Below are 19464 nucleotides of genomic sequence, written 5' to 3' on the forward strand. Positions count from 1 at the left end.
AAAAGAACAGTGATGGAAAAGCGAAGTATCACCATCTTCTAAGTCCCGTCAACCTTATATCTCCACATCGCTTAGAAATAGCTTCTGTTTATGTATGTTTTATATAAAGTGACTCCTCTATGTTCCTTGGCTTCTGTTCTTGGGGGTCAAACACAATGAACTGCAAACCAAACCAGATGACTCCAGCTCCAAATTGATATCTTAACCACATAGAAAAATAATCATCCAGGTGACATTTGAAACATTTACTCTGACTGTACACCCTTCCAGTGGGATATATTTTAAAGACAAAAGAGCCACAAGGAAATGTTGAAATTGAATGAATAGGTTTGTTTTCGGTAGTGATATTGGTGTAGTAATTATAAGACTATTTCATGTGTATTCTAGGATTGGGCAAATGAGTCAGCCTATAAGGGTTGAAACCAAGGATTCTTGCTGTGGGAGGAGATAAGCTAATAGAAGGTGTGGGGCTGTGAGGACCAGCCCTTGAAGTTGGGTTGGATGTGAAGGCACCATCAGGATGAACTAAAAAAGTTTAAAAAAACGTATTTTGAATCGCTCTCCATTGAAGAGATATAAAGAAAATGCCACCCAGATGCAATGAGCACAGTCAGTCCCCAGACCTTGGTTTCTAAATACCTTTCTCCACTGAAGGGAAAAGGGACTGATTCCAGGCCTGGAGCAGAGGAGGCCCAAGGTCAGCCTGGAATATTCTAGAGTATCAGGAAGAAAGACGTGCCCAGGAATGAATGGAGGCATTGAAAATAGCTGACTTGCAGAGCCTCCCGCTATACAAATTTGGGATGACTTGAGTATGGAAAAAAATAACACATTGAATTTTTTGGATTTTCACAAATCCAAAATCATGCTTAATATAAGTGGGGAGGGACAGATCTTCTTCATGGAATAATGCCAGCTAATAAATAGAGAAGAAACAATAGAATTAGGGAAATCACCACTTTGTAGCCACCGATGTAACAATTATTCATATTAGATTCAGGTTCGGATCATTTTTGAGCTTTAAACCAGTGGGTAGAAAGCTTTTTTTTTTTTTTAAGATTTTTTTTTTATTGGGGAATTGGGGGGATGGGAACAGTGCTAGGGGAATTGGGGGAAGGGGAACAGACTAGTTGCTGTCGTTTTTGTTCTTCAGTCTAGTTGTGGAGGACGTTGCTTCACTGGCCCAAGTTGGCACCGTCATTGCGCTCTTCCCGGGTGAGGCAGATCAGTCGCCGGCTTCTGGATGGCCGCTCACTGCGGCTGCTGGCCGCTCACGCTGGCTGCTGCCTACACACGGTAGCCCATGGCAACCCACTGCCACAGGGACTGCAGCCTACGCCGTCGCCGGCGACTCATGGCAGCCCAGCTCCAGGTTGAGCTGTTGTTCAGCATCTTAGCTGTGGAGGGCAGTGTCACTGGCCCTCATATGTGGGATCCGAACCGGGGCCCTCTGGCATCCCAAGCGAGTTCTTAACCATCGCGCCACTCGGGCGGCCCTAGAAAGCTTTTGAGGAACAGGATACTTACATGCTCTCAAAAGATCACTCCACGGGTTGTTTACTAAAGGGTAAGGTATATTTTAGAATGTCGTTATTATCACCAATAATGGGACAAATACATATGTGTCTCCTGATGGGGGTGCCCTGATCCACACACATCATCTATGTGCTATTCCTGCCAAAAATGTGTATCCTCAAACCTATCATGAGAAAACAATGAGAAATCTAATCCAAATTATGGGACATTGAAAAAAAAAAAAGACTGGCCTGGACTCTGGAAATTTCAGCCATGAAAGACAATAAAAGGATGGGCCACGTTAGATTAGAGAAGATGAAAGAGCCATGGCAACCAAATACAATTCGTGATTCTTGATTGAATCCAGGATTTTAAACCACAAGGAGGGTGGGCCCCAGAGACTGAAGGTCAAGTTCTGTCTCAGCTCCAGGGTGTCCTTGGTCAGACTTCTGCGTCGTCACTGGTGTCTTAGCTTCTCACATGGGATGGACGCTGTTGTGTGCCCTTTGGAGTGATCATGGAGACTGATATAAGTTGGTAAAAGAGAATTTGAAGCTGCTTCTTTCTCTGCAAATAGGGCTGTAGCCCGCTGGTGTGAATGCCTGCACCTGGGGTGAGTGACCGGTAATTGGATGCAGATACGAGTTCCCTGATAGTCTGAAGCCTTCCTAGGAACCATCCACTGGGATTTGGGGATGATTGCGGGTAGTTTTCCGCTGCCTGGCGCCAGAGTGATCGGACGTGAACAAGGAGAGGTGTTCTCCCGGTAGCACGTGGGCCCCTCCAGAGCAGGCGGGCCTCCCGTCTCGGTGCGGGCCTGCAGGCGTTCCCTCTCAGCCCGTGAATCTCTTCCTGCTGAAGAGCTGCCGCTTCCACACGAGGCATTCACATGAGCTCCTCGTGGCCCACACACGGCAGTAAAAAAAGAATAAGTACATTATAAACCATCCCTCCGAAGTCTCAGTTCTTCACTTCGGAAAGTCGATGCCAGCATCCGTAGAAAACGGTATGTCCGCCTGAAGCCAGAACTTGGGGTTGTACAACACCGCTTCCTTAAAACGTGGAGCTGAGCTGTAAAACCCACACACTGGATGTCACCAGCCACCGAGGCAGCAAACTTTGGGGGTTCTCCAAAATGGGTGGACGGAGAGTATGGGAACAGGTACAGTGCCAGCTGGAAGTCGTATGGGGGAAGCAAGGCAGAGAGGGGTTTTTAAGCAAGCGACAAGAACCTGTTCAATTGTCCTAGACTGTGTCGGAGCAAGAAGGGTGGTCAGCCAGTGAGGACATCTAGACACAAACCTGGGCAGGCCCTGCTGGGGTGCGGGAAGCGTGACTATGAGGTTCAGGCAGCCCAGCGCCCTCGGTGCGGGGGGTGGGGAGAGAGCCCCTCCCGTTACCAAGCTGTGTCCAGGCCTCTGTGCGCCCAGCAATGTGTCATTGCCCTGACCTGGCGACCAGCCGACAGAAGGAGAGTGAGCCTTGCAAGCTGAGTCATGCCATCCCATCCCATCCCTTCAACAGTCACCTCGCTCATTATTGGAAAAATCAGTGTCAGGTTTATACATCAGCCGCTGTGAGTCTAGTTAACTTGTGTCTGTCCTAGAAAGACAGAATCACCCTCAGGGTAATAACACAATCAGGTTTCCAGAAACCAGAATTGGCTGCAGAGAATTCTCCCAGGTCAGCCCCGCCCCTCAGTATGTCAGCCTAGGGGTGCGTGCATGTGTGTGTGTGTGTGTGTGTGTGTGTGTGTGTGTGTGTGTGTGTGTGTCCAGCTCAGCTCTACCTGAGGCCAGCTCACTCACCCCTAAAGTTCAGTGTCTGTGGCCACTGAAGAGTCATTGTTAAAGAATAACTGGTCACAGCCTGCTGAGTGGCTCAGTTGGTTAAGAGCTCACTCAAGACTGTGAGCTCTGAGCAACAGGGTCACCCGTTCAATTCCCGACCCAAGCTGAGCTGCCACTAAGCTGCCCACAGGTGGCAGGATGGCTTAGCTAAAAAAATTAATTAAAAAAAATAAAAAAGAATAACCGGCCACATTTCCAACTCTTTCTGTTAACACCTGTGCTTTTAACATTGCTTCCTCTATCTGTTCTCCCTCTTATTTTCACTGTACACACACATAAAATGGTCAATAAATGCTGATTTATTTATTAAATGGATGAATGATTAACAGCCTCAATATTTTTGCCTGAAATAAATACATTGCTGTGAGAGCAAAGGCAGGCTGTACGAGGCTGTGTATGTGAAGGCGCTTTAGGAAAAATAATATGCTTTATAAATACAAGAGGACCATAAATGACCCAGTGGGATTCGTTATGACACTGGCCACCCACGGAGTAGCATCCAATATTCCAGGTCTGCCAAGGCCTCATGGTTATAGATGTTTCTCATACATGCCCTTGCTTTACCCTCACAGCACTGTAAGGGGACAGGGCAGTAGCTGGCAGGAATTAGGGTCGAAGGTTGTACTATTTGATCCAAGAAAATTTTAACCCTGTCCCACCCATCACCTCTTCCCTACCCCACCCACCCCCTCCACACATGCACACAGCAAGGGGCTCCTATGGGAGCTAAATACCAAAGTAACAATGAAAAGATGGGGATCACTTATTAAAAGTTAGCACAGAGCAGCTGTGGACATCCACAGATCAAAAAAAAAAATAGGAACTGCAACCTAAACCTCATGTCTTCTATGATTAACTCAAATGGATCACAGACTTAAATGTAAAACGTACAACCAACTATACGATTTTTAGGAAAAACCTAGGAGAAAATCTTCAGGCTCTAGAGCTAAGCAGAGTTCTCAGACATAACACCAAAAGCAGGTCCATAGAAGGAAAAACTGATACATGGACCGCCCCAAATGAACAACTTTTCATTTTCACATCATTGGGAAGGACCCTGTTAAGAGAGTGACATGATAAGCTGCGAACAGGGAGAAAATATTTGCAAAGCACATACTGGACAAAAGACTTGCAACTAGAAGAACTCTCAGAATTCCTTAATAAAAAAATAAACTATCCAATTAATTAGAAAGTGGGCCAAAGGGATGAACAGAGATTTCATGGCCAAGGACGTACAGCTGGCAAATATGCAAATGAAGATATTCAACACCATCAGCCCAATTGAAACCACAATGAAATAGGCGTCTACACACCTATCAGAATGGCTAAAACACCACCAACAACAACAGCTAATAACGGCAACACCAAATGCTGATGAGGATGAGAATGGATTGCTGGAGGGAACGTAAGTGGCCCAGCTACCCTGGGAAAGAGTGTAGCAGATCTCACAAAACTAAACATGCGGTTACCATGTGACCCAGCAACGGCACGCCTGGGCATTTCCCAGGGAAATGAAAACTTCTTTTCACACAAAATACTACAGAGATGTTCATTGTAGATTTATTTGTAACAGCCCAAAATGGGGACAACCAAAATGTCCCTCACAAGTGAATGGCTAAAACTCCACGGCCAGTCCATAGCATGGGCCCCTACGGCGATAAAGAGGGACAAGCCCCTGGTACATGGGACAACCTGTGGGGAGCTGAAGGGAGCGGCACTGAGTGAAAGAGTCTATCTCAAGAGGCTGCCTACTCGACATGGCAGAATTATGGAGCTGGAGAACAGACCGGTGATTTTTCTGGGACAAGGGCAGGAGAAGGAAGGGAAGTGGCTGAGGCTGTAAAAGCTCAGGGCTCCTCGTGAGGGAATTTTTCTGTATCTTGACTGTGATGGTGGTCACATGAATCTACGCACGTGATAAAATTGCTAGAGCCACAGATAAGAGCATTTCATAGATGATGAAACCTGAGCAAGTTTAGTTTCCCGGGACCACCATCACCAATGACCATCAACCAGGAGGCTACATTGATTCACTCACAGTTCCGGAGGGCAGGTCTGGATTCAGTGTCAGCAGGGCCAAGCTCCCTCTGAAAGCTCTGGGGAGAATCCTTCCTGCCTCCTCCAGCTTCTGGGGGCTCCAGCCTCGCTTGGCTCATGGCCACGTCGCTCCCGTCTCCCCTCCATCTTCACACGGCCTCTGTCTCTGAGTATCGGTGTCATTTTCCCAGCTGTGATACTGTACTATAGTTAGGCACGATGCTACCTTTGGAGATACAGGGTGAAAGGTATATGAGGTCTTTCTGTGTTATGTCTTACAATGCATGTGAATATACAACTATCTCAAATGAAAACAGTGGGTTTTTTTAAACAAAAAATGTTGGCCAAGGGAAAGACGGAGAGGAGGAATCCATGGGTCCTGGCATCGGATTGGCTGTGGGGACAGAGGGAGACATTGAAAGTGGCATCGAAGTCCCATGTCTGGATGACGGGAGATGATGGAACCGACCAGAAAAAAAAACAGGACAGGAAACGGGGAGCTGAACCCAGCCAGACCAGGGGACTAGTGGTCAGCGTGATGGCTTCAGGGGCTGGACTGTTTCTTTAGGATGCAAGTAACATCAGGCAGCTGGAGCTGGCTGAAGCAGAAATGGGCAATTTGCTATAAGCCTAAAAGGGAGACCCACTGAAGCTAAAGGCAGAAATGCGATTGGGCTTCGGAGTTAGAGCTGGGACCAGGGCGAACACACGCTCCATCTTTCACCTTTATCTCAATCTTTTCCCTTAACAGTCCTCTTTCTTTAGCCCACGTGGTGTATAGGAAACGGCTGCCCAGCTCTCAAGTTCACGTGGCAGAATTCCAGCCACCAGGAGACACTGACCTCTTGCTATTGGTTCTAGTCCCAAATTCCCAGGGAAGAGGTCCTGACTGGGTCTCTTGGGATCAGGTGCCCTCTGCACCATGGCCAGGGGGCAGGGTCGTGGTACACAAGCCCGGACAAACCTCACCAGAGCGCAACCGCCTAAGGGCATCATTTTGAGCTGGGCAGACATCCCCAAATGTATCAATCACAAAAGTCCTTAAAGCCCCTTGTATTCAGTCCAGTAAACGTATTAGGGCGATAGAATTAACCACATTTCCCCTTTCAAGAGGAAATTCTCTGTTTCCCACCATCACATTTTTAGAAAGATTTTCAACAACAGGAGCTGAAACCAACATTTAGACTGGTTTTTATGAAACCAGGAAATTAAATTACCAGGAAATCAAATCCCCAAGCAATCTGAGCATCAGAGTTTTATTTTATTATAAATCCAGATTTATGCAAGTAACAATCATTCTCTTATGGAGCTAGAGTAGCTGTTCCCCCCACAGTCTCTCCCACTCTCTAAAATCATTACTTATTATTCTGATTAAGTAATATATCTGGAGAGGGTTTATGATAGGGTAACCTTTCAGTGCATGGCCTTTTCTCTTTAAGGGAGAAATACCAGTTCTCCTTAGAGACCAACGCAAACATAAGCAGATCGTAGTCATTTGTAACCTGAGTTATTCTCTGGGAGGTTTGCGGTGACAAGTTGGGCCATCATCAGATGCAGGTCAGGTGGCAGCACCTTGAGGAACAAAGACAGCTGTGGGACCCTGAGCCAGGCAGTAAGCATCAAAGGGACCAGGAAGCAGGCTTTTCTTTCCTTCTCGGATGGAGCCCTCGCAGAAGTCTCTCCCTCCCCTCTCGAAAGAGCCTCATGGCACCTAGTCACAAACACTTCTCGTGCTGAATAAATAAATAGATCGCCCACGCATCTGCTTCCTAGATGGGGATTTGTAGATCTAATCCCACAGTCGGCCTCCTGGTGATCCTCCATTAATTAAGGCTCCAGAAACAAAAGAACTTTGTATTCTTTAATCATGGAATTTCCAAAACATCAAAGTGGACAAAGACGTTTTTTCTGAAGCTCTTTGATTCTACCCATCTTCCTCCCCCTCAGGGCACCCACCAGGGAGGGGGGCTAAAGGTCAAATGTGCTAGAAAAGGGGGCTGAAAATAAGAGCTCTGTGCAGCCCCAAGCTCTCTGTCGCCCGGCAGTTGGGGATGCGGATGATACGAAACAAAATCACATTCCCAACGTACCGTTTCTGGTGGAGAGAAAATACGTTCAGCAAAACCAGGTTCCCAGTGGGGTCTGCAAAACATCCGAATGAAATACCGGTAAACAGCTGGGGACCGTCTAAGGGCCGGCCCATTGGAGGACGTCACATTCTTGGACGCAGAAGTCTTTCTCAGAAGTCACGTAAAAATGGAACTGAAAAGCATCCCAATGAAAAGCCATTTAAAAAGAGAGGAATACAAAGCTGCGTGGGAGCAGAACCCTGACAGGGCCCCAAGGTTCCAGCCCCTGGTGTAGACACCGTGTGTGGTCCCCTCCTGATGAACGTGCCAGGACAGGATGGATGGAAGTTCGCTCTTATGATGCGGCTCCATTGTGTGACAAGGTGGTAGGACAGTCACTGCTGTGATTATGTGACCAAGACTCCACAGTTCCATGGTAACCTGCTGACCTCACAGAGGCACACAGCTGTGAGGTGAGCTGCCCTGTCATGTTGTGAGTGGGCAGCCTGGCTAGGACTCGAGGGAGGTCTCAAGGAGCTGCCGTGACCCCTGGCTGACAGCCAGCAAGCAAAGAAAACGGGGCCTCAGGGCTACAGCCTCCTGGTACTGGGTTCACCCCGACAGCAACATCCTGACTTCAGCCTGGAGAGGCTCTGAGCCGAGAACCAAGCTAACCCGTCACTCACAGAAACTACATGATAATCAATGTGTACTGCTTTAAGCCACCAAGTTTGTGCCAGCTTGGTACGCAAGAGAAAGCTAATACAGATCATCTCAGAAAGTCAGCATAATTTCTCTCAGGAAGAGCTTTTAAAATGAATTGGATGCATCTATCAGAATAGAGGGGCGCTGGTGTTGGCTGAAAGCCAGAAACTTCAGTGCATCAGATAACAAGAGCAGCACCCGGAGAATCAAGCCACCTGACCTGGCCCTTTCGTTACTGGCAGGCTGACCTGGACCAGCCACTTCCCTGACAGATGTCAGGTTTAGACCTTGCTCAATGAGGAAATGCAGCAAAATTGCTCCCCAAGTTTTCTTCTACTTTTAAACACTGTGTCAGCTCCCCAGTCTGTCTCTTTCGATTATAAAATTTATTAATGAGAGCATTCAGTTGCCGGCTCAGACCCTTGCAGTAGTCAGCTCCCCTAGTTTATTTCCAAAGTCCAAGTCACACGGCCTGATCGGTGTGTCTCCCTTGTCTTTTGCCCTCCATTCTCACCTCATACCCCAGCTAAGCCCACGGCCTTGGAGGGACCCCTTTCTCTGTAGGTGCGTACACCTTTACACACCTGTGCACCCACCACCTGGCCCTGGCACATTAGCTGGTGGCCTTGGACAAGCTACCTAACCTGGTCACGCCTCGTTTTTCTTATCTGTAAGATACGGGTCATAATGTCGTCTTGTCTTCCTTCTAGGATCGCTCATTCATTCAGCAAACACCTATGAAACATCTACGCAATGCACTCATGAGGTGCTGGGGTGACAGCAGTGGACAAACTACCCCAAGCCCCCTGCCCTCTGGAACTTATGTCCTGTGCAGGGTGGTCCAGGAAGGCCTCTGCGATGGGATGAAATTGCGACAAGACCTGAACGAAGTGAGGTCAGAGCCATGCAGATACCTGAGGGTGTCCAGTACGCGGATGTGAGGACTGAGGATGCGCGTGGCAGGCTGGAGTCGGCCAGAAGCTCTTGGGACTTGGTGGGGAATTCGTGGGGTCTGTGCTGAGCAGCTTAAGCAGGAAGGCCGAGCGCTGGGGGGCTGTCCTGGAGGGGGAGCGTCTCTCGTGGAAATGGACACCCATGAGTGACTCACTCTGTAAGTTGTTACTCTTCAAAGGGGGATCAGAGAGCTTTGCCAAACCGTGGGGCGTGGTTTGGGGGTGACAGTCCTAACCCATTCTTGATAAGCAGCAATCATGGCCACTGACTTGCTGTGCAACTCTGACAAAGTCAGTGTGCCCCCCTGACCCTCCTTTCTCCCATTTTTATGAGGAAGGAGTTATTCAATCAGTGATTTCCAACCTGGGGACTTGGAACTCTGGGTGTCCACAGACTAAATAATATAAGAAAGATCTCTTATCAATGTTGTGAAGAGCTATTGGTCACTCCCCTGGGTAACACACAGACCATCCTTTCAAAGCTTCTCCTGGGCTTTGTGGAGTTGAGGTGAACAGGACAAACAGGACCCCTGTGCACAGGCAGCCCTTCCTGCAGCTCTGAGGCACGAGGAAGGGAGCAGGTCCCGCTGCAAAGGGACGCAGACCGCAGCTCGTTGGTGGGGAGAGAAACGGGTGGTTTATGTCACCTTTAGAATAACATTCCTCTTCCTTAAAAGGAACTTGAGACTCTGCTGTCTCTGAGTCACTGCCCTTCGGAGGGGTGTGTGTGTGTGTGTGTGTGTGTGTGTGTGTGTGTGTGCGCGTGTGTGTGCGCGTGTGTGGATGTGGGTGTGTGTATGGGGGTGTATGTGTGTGAGTGCATGACTGTGAGTGGGTGTTGTGGTTGTGTGTTGCATGTGTGTGGTTATACGTATATGTCCATGTGTGAGTGTGTGCTGTGTATATATGTGGCTGTATTCATATGTGTACATGTGTGTGTACATATGTGTGGGTGTGAGTATATATTGCCACAGTTGCCCACAGAAGACAAGGAAACCAGGGGAAGGTGGAGGGGTCTTGGTGAGCCTACAGGGGACTAGACTTGTAGGGCCACAGCCCCGGATGACTGCAGAGGAAAGATGCCATGTGGTTTTTAAGTAAGTGGCTCAGCGTGTGGAAATGGCACTGTCAGTGTTGGTCACGGCCAGTCGCACGGGTGAAGGGAAGACGCTGAGCTGAGAAGAGTGCAGCCCCAGAGGGTAGGGGTGATGGGTTGCTAAAGCAGGGACAAGGGTTGACGGCCTCAGGGGGGTTGTCTTAGAGGAGGAGGTGAAGAGGGGGTCCTGAAACTCCTGTGTGGGTGCTGAACCCACTCCTTCCTGGGCGCTGGGAACAGTTACAGTTAGAGTCCAGGTTGGAGTGTCTCTCTGTGCCGAAGTCAGCACATTATGTCTGATGCTCAAGCCCAGCCCATGGTGGGTGCCGTGGGGACAGTTGAAGGGCAAAGGGTCCACGGTGAGCCCAGCAGTCATGCACGCATTCATTCATTCCAGCCCCTCATTCCTTCGGCACACTGTGGAGCGTCTTGCCGTGTTCTGGGCACCATTCCCACTGTGCAGTGTGGCCATGTCGCTGTAAGGAAGGACATCCTGGGGTTCCAGGCAACTAGCAGACGTGACACGGTCAGGGTCCTAGGTGGGGCAGGGCAGGGAGGGAAGGAGACAGATGTGAGAGACACTGCAGGTGGTGAGGCAGGTGGAGACAGGCTCCCGTCCCTCCTGACGCCCCAGAAGAAGGTAAGGTGATGTGGGCAGTAGTGGGGTACATGTGCCAGAGACAAGGACAGACCAGCTTAATGAGGACATTTTGTTGTTGGGGCTAGAATCATAGCACTGCTTCTCTAACACTGGTTATCTTATGATGCTCTTCAGCTATGTAGCTGAGTAATTACAAATGGATGGTTATTAATCAATTATTAGTAGTATTATTCATTATTAATAAGAGCAGTTTCCAAGTGGAGGTTTTATTTATTTATTTTATTTATTTTTTTAGCTGAGCCATCTTGCCACCTGTTGGCAGCTCAGTGGCAGCTCAGCTGGGGCCAGGACTCAAACTGCTGTTGCTCAGAGCTCACACTCTTGAGCGAGCTTTTAACCAACTGAGCCACTCAGCCAGCCCCCTATTTATTTATTTTTAAAAGACTTTATTGGGGAATTGGGGAAGGGGAACAGCCAAGTTGTTGTCCTTCAGTCTTAGTCGTGGAGGACGCAGCTAGCTCAACTCCAAGTCCAGTCACCATCTGGCTGCCCATAGCTTGGCTGCTCAGCTCAAAGTGCCAGTCCAAACCGTAGTTGGGGTGGGTAGCCCACTATCCCATGCGGTAGTCGAATCGGCAACCTTATTGTTAGGAGCACATGCTCTCACCAGCTGAGCCATCCTGCCACCTGTTGGCAGCTCAGCGGCAGCTCAGCTGGGGGGCGCAGCTCACTGGCCCATGTGGGAATCGAAGAAGGGACCCTGCTGCTCAGAGCTCAGGCTCTTAACCAACTGAGCCATTCCACCGGCCCCTGGAGGTTCTTTTTAAATGGAGGCCCATCACCCGAGGATCCTTGGTAGAGACTTGGGGATGGAGAGCTGGAGAGTTTCCAAGGTCCCTCCAGCATCCGGGCCCCTTGTCCAAGATCAGGGAACGCTTTCTTCTCTCCCCGCCAGACTCACAGCGCTTACTCAGCTGAGGCTGTCCGTCCATAAATGCAATGATGGGGCAAAGGTAACACCTTGCAATCAAGGGACGAATCCCCAGCACCTGAGGAACATGAACACACCAGGAAGAGTGACACCACGGGAGACGCAGGGCGGTGGGTACCAGCAAGCGGGTGAAAAACTGCTCCCCGACCTCTTAAATCCTGATTTCTGCAGCTACAGAATCTGCAAAGGAAAAAGCAGGAAATCGCTTCTAACACGACTGCCCAACTGCCCTCCCACCTCTCCTGATGAGGAGACAGAGGATCACAGAGGAGTCAGAACTCCCACCCAAGGCTGTGTGGTCTGCCCGGAACCTCCTCTGAGCAGTGAGGAGTGAGTGGGGACACACTTCTGTCCTTGGAGGCGCTGCCCCTGGGGATTCAAATTCCCCCAGGATGCTGAGGGCCGAGTCCTCCCGGTAACGTGCTGCTTCACCTGGCAGTTCTGAGGCCGCCGTTTGTCTGGAATAGGAAATTACTGTGTGGGAGAATTCCCTCAAGCCAGTCTGCTTGCGAGGGCTTTTCTTTTTTCTTGATTTTGTTTCACCCTGGACTGACAAACGGGAGAAGATCCAGTCGGGGCATCTCAAGTTACTTTAAAGAGTCACATAAATGTGGGACCGATTTCTGCTGTTTCTTTGGGGACGGAAGATCATGTTTAAGCCTCAATTCGCTGAAGTTTTGCGCTTTGTTGATAAGCGTGGCTGTTGAAGGGCGGGGATACGGAGGGCACCAATACTTGCTGATGGAAGAGGGACCCTCTGTCCGGGAAAGCTCGCTTCCGGGGGGGGGGGGGGGACAGCCTGGGCGCAGGGCTTCCAGGGCTGCTGTTTGAGTCTCGGCCACCAGCTGCAGCCCAGAGGCTCGCTCGCCCCCTGAGCAGCTGTCCCTGACCCAAATCCCCACAGTGGGTTTGGGGGATGGTTTTATGGACCTCACTGACATGAAATGACCACTATATTATAACCCGGTTGAAGATAGCCTGAGAGTTCCCCTAGTTTTCCAGTTGTTTCTCTTAAACAGATCCTAGTGGTCCTGATTGCCTCTGGGGCGGGAAGATGGGTCACTCAGAGAGAAGAGAAGCAGGCAGACTGCTTTTCACCGTTTTCTCTCTTGTCTCTTTTGACTTATTCCATAGGCATGTATCGCCTGTTTAAAAATGGTTTTTTAAGTCATGGCTGTTACTCATTTCTCATTGTGGGCAGGATGCACCCCCACCCCCCACCCCCATGTCCACACTGTGATCTCTACAACCTGTGACTATGTTACAGGATGTGGCAAAAGGACTTTGCAGATGTGACCTTGACACAGGGAGGTTATCCTGGATTAAATGGGCGGGCCCAATCTAATCACAGGAGCCTAAGAACAGAGAAGTTTCTTCAGCTAGAGGCAGACGCTGCTGCTGGAGAGGAAGCTGGGGAGGCGTGGAGGGGGCTCACTTGGTTCCTGCTGCATGGAAAGCACGACAAGAATGTGGGCAGCCTCTGGAAGCAAAGACTGGCCCCGGCTGACAGCCATCAGGAAACGGGGACCTCAGGCCCGCAAGGGACTGAACTCGTCCGGAATCTGAATGGGTTTGGAGCTCATTTATCCCCCAGACTCCAGAAACACACGCTGCCCTGCGGACACCTGGCTTCCGGTGCTGGACTCGGACTTCTGACCAGTGGAGCTGGGAGACCAAAAACGCTGATGTTTCCAGCTGCTGAGTTTGTGAGACCGAGTCGTCGGCGTTCCTGGAGATTTGCTGTGAATAAGCATGTGTGCGCCTCTCACGTGCAGGGCGGTTTAGACTTACGTCTGTGTGGGTAAGTGGCGAGGTTAACTTTACACTGTGAGTGGTCAGTCCGTCTGTCACTCAGTGGCAGGTCCAGCCCACCTGTTGCCAAGTGGTGGCTGCAGAATTTCCATGATGTTTCTGGGGGAGGGCTGAGATTCAAGGACTGGGCATTGGTTGGAAGGGTTGGGTGGATGACTTGCCTGAAGCTGAGCTTGCGGCCTGTCTCGTTTCTAGATGTTTCTTGTTCAGACTGGAGTCGATCCAGGAAGGAAAAGCTGATGGAGGCTGGATGTTAGCGCCCCATCTGCCTTCTACCGCCCAAACTGAGGCCTTGTTTGCTCGTTCTTGGGGTTTGTTGCTGCTGGTGGTGTTGCCTGGGGGGTGGCTCTCCCCACCTGTGTTCAGGAGAATGGTCATTGTGACGAGGATGGGCTGGGACCCCACCTGGGCCATGTAACCAAGTCCTTAAGCTTCTCGACACCTGGTGAGCTCACGTGTAACGCGGGGTGGTGATAACAGGATGCATTTCCTAAGGCTGCGTGAGGCCTCCAAGGAGATGCGCAGTGCCGGGCGCGCAGCGGCACCCCGTGGCCGTTATTCCGATCGTCCCCACTGCCTTTCTGTTGGGGTGGGGGGCTCCGCCGACTCTGGCCTCCTGCCTGGGCTCTCTCACAGGACTCGAGGGCCCATCCAGCGCACGGCTTTCTTGGATCATCTGCTAAGGAATGGGCACCCTTTGGGCTTGACCTTGCAACCCCACTGGCCCTATAGGGACCCCTGCCTTCCAATTAAAATGTTTTGTTTTGCTTTTAAAGTCTTGTCTCCCGCATATCTTTCAAGGGACCCCAGGACTGGGCAGTGAGCTGGGCAGATCACATTGGTGATCTCCTGCCGGTCCCCTTCTCTGGCGGGCACGGAAGTGAACCAGGCGGGAGGGGCCTGTAATGACCCGCTGGGAGTTTCAGGGGCGCTGGGCAGCCCCTTCACGGTGAAGTCCAGCAGGGATTTAAACGAGTTAATCATTTGAATGGTGCTTTGCCCCCTCCCCACATTCCTGTCCCGCTAAGAACGCTGCACCCTGGGCTGGGGAGCTCCCCAGGACCCGAGGGGGCCAGGAGCTGAGCGGAGCCTCTGTCTGGAGAGCGAGCGCCACCTGCCGGCCGCAGAAGCTCGCTTTTTTCAGTTGGCCTCTGTGCCAGGACCCCACCTGTCTAGCTCTCACGCCAAGTTGCTAATGGATTCTGCCTTTGATCTAGGCCAGGGGAGCCTCGTCCTTGGCCCCAAGCTTTAGAGGGCTGCGATGATAAGAAAACAACCCCCACCCCATAAATATATTAAACAACAGGAGGCTCCGCTTTGTGTCTGGCACTTGGTGCTGGCCTCCAAGTTTGGGCAATTATGAAAAAAGCTGCTATGAACATCCGTGTGCAGGTTCTTGTGTGGACATAAGTTTTCAGCTCCTTTGAGTAGATACCAAGGGGCACCAACGCTGAATCACATGGTAAAAGTAGGTTCCGTTTGGTGAGAAACCACCAAACCATCTTCCGCGAGGCTGGGCCAGTTGGCATCCCCACCAGCATGAATGAGAGAGGGTTCCCGTTTGCGCCACGTCCCCTCCAGCACTGGCTGCTGTCAGTGTCCGGAGTCTCACTCTTCTACTAGCGGTGGAGTGCTAGGTTTTTATGTTTTCTTGTAAGGCTCTCCTTCCTACATTGTGCCATTATATTTGTAAGCAAAATAGGTGTCATCCAGTGGACTGTCCAGTGACATGAGGTCCTCAGGCTTCTAGGGTGGAACTCTATCCTGCAAGAATGAGAGACACTTGAAACGATAACCACCCCGGCAGACCACGTGTTTCTGGGACAGGAGAGCCCCAAAGTGAGCGCTCAGATGCTGAAAATCTTTATGGTGTTTACCAGGCAGCCTTGGTCCCCAAAATCACATTCCCAGCTTCTTAATAGAGAGGCATTTCAGGGTGAAGCTGGCATTTCAGCCTAGGCTGCCAGCATGGATGTGTGCTCGCGATAAAACCGAGGCTGTCCTTTTATTCCCTGGAGGTGGCAGCCTTCTTATGGTGTGCAGGATAAAAATGCAAATGGATCCTTTACACTCTCTCAAAATAGAAATCTGAAAAATACACCAGCAGGCCGCAGCTGAGAGCAAGCTCATCTTAAAGTGAACCGACCCTCCTGGTCCTCTGCAAAATCCTTTACTCATTTCCCCCCACATCTGAAAAGTGTGAAAATTCAGACAGAGATTATGTGACTCGTTAAATTAAAAAATGTCAAAAAGTGGCTTGCTTGATGTGATGGTTAATTCTATGTGTCAATGTGGCCAGGGTATGGTACCCAGTGGTTTGGTCAAACACCAGTCTAGATGTTACTGGGAAGGTATATTCTTTAGATGGGGTTAACATTTAAGTCAGTAGACTTTGAGTACAGCAGGTCAACCTCCATAATGTGGGTGGGCCTCATCTAATCAGCTGAAGGCCTTAAGAGCAAAGACTGATCTCCCCTGAGCAGGACAGAATTCCGCCTCCTCCGGCTTTCAGGTTTGGTTTGCAACATCAGCTCTTCACAGACTTTCCAGCCTGCCAGCCTGTCCAGAGAATTTCAGACTTGCCAGCCCTTACCATTATGTGAGCCAACGCTTTAAAATAAATATGCCTCATCCCAGCCTGTCTCTCTCTGTCTCCCTTCACGTCAATGTGTTCTGTTGTGCCTGCCATCCTCAAGCCCGCCCCAGTCGGATCCGAGTTTTCCTTTACTCCCTTTCTCCAAAGGCACTTCCTCATGGAGATGACAAGGCCCCAGGCAAGGTGGGTTCTCCTGTTGCGAGTGACATTGGAGCAAGGCAGGGCGTTCCCTCTCAGGACTCCTGGCTGGTGACATTGCACATGAGTGAGGGGCCTTGCCTGGCTCAGGGTTCCTGAGCTCACTCAGTTTGTTCCCATGACCCCCTCTGTTTGGACGGCAGTGGTTCCTTGGTGGTGTGAATGGCAGACATACCCCTTGGAGGTCAACCACTGGCAGGGCGACAACCTGTGCCGGAGCCAGCCAGGGTCCCTCTTGCTGGGCAGGGAGCTGATGGGGGTTTGGACCCAGCACCGCCCTGTTCCCTCTGCTGGCCCCACTGCAGGTGTGAGATGGGGACAGGAGACAAGGATGCCCCTTTGACACTCAGTGCCCCCTCCCGACCTTCTCTCGGCTTCTCACTGCCCTACCTGGGCAGAGCGCACCGCCACCCAGCCCCACCTGCTGTGGGTCCTCGTTGGGACCTGGGTCCAGGTTGGCTTAGGCTTTATCCAGCTCACCCTCTCTTGTTTCCACCACCTCTTTTATGCTGCAAAGGAAAAGCCATCCCACAGTGCCCTTCCAGGTGTTTGAATTATGTGAAGGAAAAAGAATGGAGTCAGAAGAGATTAATAAAATCTCACTCCAAATAAATTGCATCCTCCCCAAGCTTAAAAGGAAAACATACTGCAAGCTGCATGCTGTCATTTGAAAGCTGGCAAGCTGAGGGAACTCCAACTGGTCTTGATGTAGTAGGGACACTTTAACAGTCAACAGAAATGCCTAGTCATCCTTTAAAAGGCGCTATATGGACCAGATTGCTGCTCACTTGCACCTGTGAGCCATCGCCGCGCTGCAATGTTAACGTGGTTATTACCTCCAATTGGAATGTCGCCTGAGCCATCGAGAAGTGGTGGCACCAGTGCAGAAAAATCAATGTGAAAAGCCATGTCCTTAAGACGGGGGGAGTGGCAATAAAGGGCTCTGAGGAAAGCCACAGCAGTCTTGTCCTATGGGTGCTATTATTTTAGCAGAGGTCTCTGCAAAACGCTAGGGCCAGAAGGAATCGTATTGAGATAGGTGAAGCCTTACATGTAAAATATTGTCTAGCCAGGACGGACAATGAAAAGTATCAACAGTGCTGGCCACACGGCAGGTGACATACTTGCCTTGACTCAGATCCAAGTTCTCGTCAGTTGTGGAGAGTCTGGTAATGGTTACAGAGGAAAGAAACCCAACAGGATGTGGAAAGGCTAAGTTGACTCATCCTGTGAGGAGCCCAGAGATGGAGGAGGGGGCAAGAAGCAGAAACAACAAGTGGGGTGGGTATTGGGAGTGTTTGGGGGTTTGGAGAGAGGGAGAACAAAGTGATTGCTGTACTGTGTGAAATACGTGAAATATCATATTACTAATAGATCATCATTTTGTTTTGCATCGCTGTGTGTGGTGAGAGGGGCCGTGGGGGGCACTGAAATATATTCCCGTTTCACGAGGCAGCGGAACGCAGTTGACTCGTCCTTCACGGCATGTCTGTTTTTGAAGCTTGCTTTATGTGAGACCTTTCTTTGACTTGACCAGATGTGAGCATCCGAAAGTGTTGACTGAGCCTGGATCTCCAGTATGAGGTTCAGAAACACTATGAACAGTCCTCTCCCACCTGCATCCTGCCCAATGCCACTGTCACCTGGCCTCATCTGGCCATAGCCTTCATCCTTGGCACTCTGAGCCACCCATAATTCAGACCCCTCCCCCCACCCACACCCCTCACCTCCCCCGTCCTGCTCCCGACAGTGAAACTTTCTCCCCTTGGGCAATGGTCCTGCCTGCTGCACACATCCCCCGTGCCAGCTCACCTCTGCCCCTCACGGCCCCTCTGCCTTTCAGCCTGTCCTGTCCACTTTCTGCCTCCCTTGCTGGTCAGCACAGGCTTTCCAGCCTCATGAGTCCGCCTCAAACACTTTATCTTCCCCTTCTCTTTTTTATTTCCTGCAGCACTAGCGGTCTCAGCCTTTAACTGTTGGTGCCTTCCCGGCAGCTGCCCTTACTTATGTCTTTCCTTAAACTGTTGTTTAAACTGATACATAAAATCCACAGCTACTGTCGGTCAAGTCATATCAGGTCAGTTAGCTTTGACCAAAGTTGCAACTGATATTAGTTGGAAACACATCCACATTAGGAAAAGGTAATCCAAAAGTGAGGCTTATGTCAATACATTTTTTTTTCAGAATTATAGTCTGACTTTTTTTCTGAAGAAGCAGAACAAATTTTATTGAATCTCTCCACAGCAGTTCCTCTAATCATTATCATGTGGTACAAGAATTAAGCATGAAAGGCCCATTCACTTAGTCTTAGAATTATGCCCCCGCTACATTCTCTTAACAAAACCAGCAGAGTACATTTTGTGTCTGTTACCCTGCTTGTTAAACTATTTTTGCTTTATTTGCAATCCTGCACTGTCCCCTGGTGGTAACAAATAGGCTATAACAATTGTGTTCTTTTCCTGACTCCATTGCAGCATATGTAAAAGGGCTAGACAGGAAAATCTAGTCTATTTACAGACTTTTCACACCAAAACCAATCATTTCATCTCAATTGGTCCATGTTTGCAACATGCCCTTTATTCTTCTCCCCTGGTGTTGTATGTGGTCTTGCAATTTAAATTCTTTCGTAGCGTTATGCAAATGAGACAACTTTTGAAAGATATTATATCTCTTCAAACTTCATATATTAATTAACAATGTTTTCATATTTAAAGCTAATTATACACATACACATCTAATCAAACAATCTGAGCTTATCAGCATAAATTAAATAGCACTTTTGCTTGATTAATTCCATCTAAAGCTGAGAAATCTGTTTCAACCATATTGTGGGCAAATATTTTACTTAGGAAAACATAACAAACAGCAAATCTAGTAGAACATTGCTTTTTACCATTGCGCTCCTAATGAATGAATTGTTTTGCCTGATTGATTTGTTTTATAGGTGACAAAATGGAGGTCTCAAAAAATAAAACTAAGAGTCTTACCTCCGATGACAAAGGTAGTTAATGGTGGTAGGGCTGTGATGAAAACGGATTGAT

Source organism: Hipposideros armiger, unplaced genomic scaffold (assembly GCF_001890085.2).
Source record: "Hipposideros armiger isolate ML-2016 unplaced genomic scaffold, ASM189008v1 scaffold_17, whole genome shotgun sequence".
NCBI lineage: Eukaryota > Metazoa > Chordata > Mammalia > Chiroptera > Hipposideridae > Hipposideros > Hipposideros armiger.